Raw genomic sequence first — 6,779 nt, 5'->3', positions numbered from 1 at the left:
TACATTTGGTATCAGAAGCGACTACTGACGTGTGCAGTTGAATTCAAGACCACATCTCCAGCCAAAATGTGCAATGTCAGCGGTACAAGTGTGGTGAGTGATTTCTTTTTTATTTTTGTGGCCTTTTTGTTTCGTGTCATGAAACGTCATGGTGGATGGAACTGACGTGCATGGAAACGTTAGCATGCAGTTTGTGAAACCTTAGGGACCTGTACAGAGTAGTGGAGAGTGTTGTAGCCTGGAGCACTTTTCAGACTTTCACCTCCAACCAGCGCTGTAGCGGAAGTTTTACAATTTTCGTATTTCATTTTTATGTGACAGTATTCATTTTGTTCGCTGCAGTCTCTTTCCAAAAACACAAAAACTACTCTCGAAATTTTAGGTTTTTCCAAATGCGAAAAAATGCTGCTGGGTACAACATGTTTATGTACCTAGGAACTTTAAAAATGTTGCAGGCAACAAAATCTTGTTATTACTTTGTTTAACAGCGTATCCCTTACATTATAACTCTGTAACACACCAATAATTAGTAAGTGAAATCAAATTAGGTAGAAGCATTATAAAAAGCAGTTACAAGTTAAACACATTTTGAAATACAAGCTACTGGAAACCAAGACAAATTTCCCTTTTTAAGACAGTTACAACTGTTGAGACAGTAAAGAAACTTAGTTCTTTTGCTAGCATCGCATGTTCGACAGTAGTATATGTTCTTTTGTTACAGGGCTCAAAACCGTGCACAAGCAACGAAGTTCAGCTTAACCGTCCATACGTTATGTAAGTAATTTTAAAAATATAAAGAATTCTGCTAATCACAAAATTCTATAACTAAAGAATAAGCAATAGCTTTTAAATAGCGTTAAGGTATTACACAGCACTTAAATGCGTAGAACTCAAAATATTTACAAATGCTGCTCAAAACACAGCCCTACCTCAAATCTCACCACAGTAAAACCAATAGAAAACCCCGAAAACTTCTGGTGAATGTGTCTAGAATGCATACCTTCATATGATTCTAAAATTGGTCACTAGATTGACCCACGGACCAGGAAACATCATTTTTTACTATCTGTTCTGTCTTCAAGAAACAACAGTAACCCCTACCCTTAAAATGTGTCATGCTCTGTTTACTTGTCACAGTATTGCTAATGAAAATAATTGTATCGATTGATTGACTGAGGCCAATGAATTAATATAAGACGAAAATTCACTGTGGCACTAATTTGGATTAACCACTCCTGCCGCTTCCAAATATGATTGACACCAGTTTCCGGCGCGGTACAACACAGACAGAGCATTCCGAAAGCGGAACTGGAAAACAATTACAGACTGCCTGGACCAAACCATTTCTCCGTCATTCTACATCTATAATTAGCAGATCAGTGAGGAGTGTGCAGCAGACTGTACTTCGCTCATACTACTGTGAGAAGCACCTCCATCGGCGAAGAAGATTACGCCTTGAGTTCCTCATGAACTACACAGTTGCAAGTTTGATATAAAGGGATCGAACACAGATTAAATATTAAGAGGAACTAGCACTAAGAGTTGCGCACAGATACGGCCGATTAAAGTACTACAGCGAAAAATAATTTCCAAGGTCACTTGGAAGTAAAATATATAGAACGCGCAACTATCACAGCTGCAGATACGACTTTCTTTACAACGTTGACAACTACAACGACAAAAGGGTTAATAATAAGAAATATTGTTCGCTGTCTTTTATTAGAGGCTGAAAACTATTTTTGTGGTCAGCCAGAAAGCGATGGAGAACATACTGACAGTGGTTTCCAGTCAGCAAGTCCACACTCCTTTTGTTCACTGAAAGAAATGTTTCTACTCTCTGTTTACTTAGGGGAATCAGGAACTGTAATTAAAAATAAAAAAATTTGAGTTCTAACAGATTCGATAATATTTTAAAAAATTCACATGCACAAAACCGTAATATTCCTGATAATAATAATAATAATAATAATAATAATAATGTCTCTATCATAAACAAAATTATGAGCAGTTCAGAGGCGACCTCTACAGTAAGTGCCCAATAAATAGTCTTTCGTCCTGACTTCTAGTAATGTAAGTTAATTTCTCGCCATGAAAGTGGGAAATAATCTCACCACTTGCCACTCGGTTTTGGTATCATTACGGGCGGCACACGAACAGTTACTTCAGCGAAATCTAAGCGATCCAGGACGGTGTACAGTCCTCGGGAGTTCACTTCCTGTTTGTACCGAAAACATGCATTTAGTTGCAGCCTGGCTGTGATGTCACCCGAGGCAGCACGTAACCCTGCGTTTGACTGACGCTAATAGCTAGATGCGAAGTGGAGTCCAGTCGTTGCCTCTCAGGCCGTATTTATACAGGGTGGTACAAAAAGGTACGGCCAAACTTCCAGGAAACATTCCTCACACACAAATAAAGAAAATATGTTATGTGGACATGTGTCCGGAAACGCTTACTTTCCATGTCAGAGCTCATTTTATTACTTCTCTTCAAATCACATTAATCGTGGAATGGAAACACACAGCAACAGAACGTACCAGTGTGACTTCAAACACTTTGTTACAGGAAATGTTCAAAATGTCCTCCGTTAGCGAGGATACATGCATCCACCCTCCGTCGCATGGAATCCCTGATGCACTGATGCAGCCCTGGAGAATGGCGTATTGTATCACAGCCGTCCACAATACGAGCACGAAGAGTCTCTACACCTGGTACCGGGGTTGCGTAGACAACAGCTTTCAAATGCCCCCATAAATGAAAGTCAAGACGGTTGAGGTCAGGAGAGCGTGGAGGCCATGGAATTGGTCCGCCTCTACCAATCCATCGGTCACCAAATCTGTTGTTGAGAAGCGTACGAACACTTCGACTGAAATATGCAGGAGCTCCATCGTGCATGAACCACATGTTGTGTCGTACTTGTAAAGGCACATGTTCTAGCAGCACAGGTAGAGTACCCCGTGTGAAATCATGATAACGTGCTACATTGAGCGTAGGTGGAAGAACATGGGGCCCAATCAAGACATCACCAACAATTCCTACTGTAGAGCAATGAGTCGCAAGTCAGCATTACCTTCCTTCAATTGGGCCAACTAGCGGTGAATCGAGGAAGTACAGTACATACTGACGAAACTAAAATGAGATCTAACATGGAAATGAAGCGTTTCCGGACACATGTCCACATAGCATCTTTTCTTTATTTTTGTGTGAGGAATGTTTCCTGCAAGTTTGGTCGTACCTTTTTGTAACACCCTGTATAGGGGCGCAGCGGACGACCAAGGGAACACCTGCTGTCATCAGCACTATGCCCCGGTAGTAACCGCTAAACAGCCGCTTTCTCGGACACATAATATTTTATAACACTGTTGTGTATTGATTTAGAACCTTCGTAATTTTTGTATGAATAGAGTTAAGTAGGCTTTAATTACAGAAAAAGTTTTAGCTCGCCTACACACAAACTTGGCCGTCTAAAATTCTTAGAACAGAACCGACAGTAGAACATGACCCCTGAATAACATCTTTAAGAGACATTGTGTTGTTTGGTATTTGTTAAAAGTCTTGAAACTTGTCATAGCACTATTATTTAATGGGTTTCATTAGGTGCCGTAATCAAAACTTTCTATCATTAATATAAATGATACTTAATCTACTACAAATAAGGACGTTTTTGTTCCAAATTTAGTTCTCAGTAAATTACTGGGAAACCATTCGAAGTAGCTCAAGGGGGTCACATATTTAAGGTTTTTATATCAAACTGACGCTTCATATGAATTTTCATATTTCTAAGTCTATTTAGCGCCTTCGGTTTTTCGTGAAATCTCCGATTTGGATGAAAATATTGTTCTGATCAAGTTGAAACTTGTAACAGTTGATTTTGGATACATTTGCACATTCTGACCAATTTTTGGCTTTCTTGCTTTATTATTTAGCGCCACTTATTTAAACATGAATATACTGAAGCATATGTTGATTAAGTTTGGAAAAGCTTCTTTAATTTTTAATTTCATTCCTAAATTATGGCGCAATACTTGTATGCTACGCATAGGCGCATTATGATGACGTGGTGCTGGTAGCAGTGAACTGAGGTAAGTCCCGGCACACTCGCTCGCCCTTGTATCTTCGAATGATACAGCGCTTGTTTCGCCACAAACGCTATCGACTTTTTAAAGTGTTGCGAACAACAACAACAAAACAAGAATGTACTGCAATGATGAAATTAAAGATATCGATCTTGCTCACAGCGTTGGCAACAAAAACGATAAAACATGAATATCCTCCAATGACGAAAGTAAATGTAATCTAACTTGCCTTATTCGCCATCGATACCTTTATTCTGGGCAGGTGTGCGTGTTGTGTGAGCAGCAGGGAACAGTCCTGTTTTGCCATAGCTTCGCTATATCTTAAAGAAAATTGCGAGATTCTCGCCTAACTTTTTCGCCAGACAAGCCCAACTTGTAGAAGTGCAGGAGTTGAAAAATGTGCTGTTCGTTTCGCTCTCCTGGTCGGCCTTCTCTTTTAATAGAGGATTTCGAAGAATTCTACAAGCTGTCGATATTCTTAGTGTGAACCAGTGGATCTTCCGAAGACATGAATTCCATCGAATGGTTCACAAATTCGTGGTCAACTCCTTTCTTCAAACTACCGTACGACGTCCAACCGTTGGTAATTACTTCGGTTTCTGACAAAATTAGTGGGGCCCACTGAGGTTCCTTTACGTCTCGAATACATTTTAACTATGAAACACTCCCGAGACTCCCTTGCTGTACCCCCAAACACCCATATCTCTTCAATTTCGATCTTCAAAGGTGGGACTTTCCGTTATTTACAAGTTGTGAAGTGCGCTTCAATTACTTCCACAACCTTGTTTTCACCACTTGCAGGAACACTTTCATTCGTCACAATCATGTAGCATGGCTCACAACAGAAGTAAAAGTAACCGAAAACTGTGTTAGTGGGTAACCAGTTTCTGATGTTTGGTTCAAATGGTTGAAATGGCTCTGAGCACTATGGGACTTAACTTCTGAGGTCATCAGTCCCCTAGAACTTAGAACTACTTAAAGTTAACTAACCTAAGGACATCACTCACATCCATGCCCGAGGCAGGATTCGAACCTGCGACAGTAGCGGTCGCGCGGTTCCAGACTGTAGCGCCTAGAACCGCTCGGCCACCTAGGCCGGCCGTAAAACGGTACTCAGCTTTATCGTTAATTTACGTGTGTCGAGCCATGTGTTTTTTCTTATAGTACTGTAGTTCTTTTGCGACATTTGATGCGATTTAAGTGGAATGGTAAGTCAATAATGCACGTTGCTGTAGCCAGTCTGAAACACGTCTCTCCACGACAATCCATCCAGAGCCAGTTGCACGCGGTATAATAACAGCCGAAATTGCAATACACTGGCAGAAGAACGGAAGCCTTTCCTCACTTACCACCACAGAAGTGTTTAGAGTATGTCCTTTAAGCCATAAACGAACATACTATGGAGGGCACAAGTACTCAGCCATTCGTGTAATAAAATATTGTCATCTCAGTGTAACAGCCTTCACCGTGAGCCTGTGACACCTGAAGTGACATCCTGTAATGCAGAGTGGGATCCACTGTTCGACCACGGGACAGAGCAGCCTGCCCTGAGTCATGAGGGAGCTGCCGCTGCAGTAGAAGGCTGCCCTCTCGCTGGAGGGATGTCATGGGCGCCCCGCGGTATTTTCAGTAGCGCTGCCATGCTGTCATCATGGTCGCTGACAGTACCATCATTCGAGTGATGTCATGCCCAGCCCCGCTCTTTGCGCTGACAACAACGCCAGACGGGTGTTGACTCACATGAGAGGCAACGGGGCACCGCCACCAAGCTGTTCCTGATGCACTACAGCTGAGAACCAGAATAAAGAAGTTAATTAAACAAGTCTACTGTCATCCTGACAGCTCATGTCACTCTCAACAGGGTGACAGTCCAAGGGTTCCTTAACACTGGTGTCAAGTCATTGACGTCGCCTTCTTAGAGCATAGTCTGAAGCTGCAGCCTACTATGAGTACAAGACTTTTGACTGTATTTTGGTCTCGGAGAAAAGGTTTGATGGTCGTGGATTTGGTAAAATAGATTTTATTGCAAGTAGAGAACCAGTGGATTTCACTAGTTCTAGAGGTATTGGAAGTAATTGGCTAGTGCCTGTTGGATATGCACAGTGTGGGCCATTCAGCGCCAAGTCGGAATCACTTCCAGCAAAATGTTGGACTTGTAATGATTAGGGGCATATGGCTAGGTAATGCCAGGAGTCGAGATGGCTCATGATTAGACGTAAGAAATAAGTTAATGTATTTTGTTTTGTTTTCTTGTGAGTGTAAGTTCTTAAAATCAGTGTCGTCGAGGACAAAGCTTCGACAGTACCAGAGATGCAGGGTGTGTCACAGTTAGAAGCAGTGCGTGTACTGTTAGAAAAGGTAGCACAATTAATAGTGGATAGTACAGAACCGCACAGGTTGGTAGACTCACGATCGTCACAGTGGGTTGTAGACTTGTCATTCGCAAGTTTAATTACTCCTTTTTCTGGTAAGGCAGCTGAAGGTGTGCAGGCCTTTGTGGGAGACCTTGGAAATATGGATCAGATAGAACGTTGGTCTGATAAGGAATTATTAACCATTGCAAAACTGAGACTAACAGGGAAAGCTAAAACTTATGTAGGCTATACAGAACCTCTTACGGGAGCCACAATTTTCAAAGAATTTAAAGAAGGTTTAATTCAAAGATATATGAGACGAATTAGTGTCACTATAGGGAACAATTAGGGA

This window comes from Schistocerca serialis, chromosome 2 (assembly GCF_023864345.2).
Source record: "Schistocerca serialis cubense isolate TAMUIC-IGC-003099 chromosome 2, iqSchSeri2.2, whole genome shotgun sequence".
Classification (NCBI taxonomy): Eukaryota; Metazoa; Arthropoda; class Insecta; order Orthoptera; family Acrididae; genus Schistocerca; species Schistocerca serialis.
The sequence above is the reverse complement of the archived record's forward strand: the minus strand, read 5'-3'. Positions refer to the sequence as shown.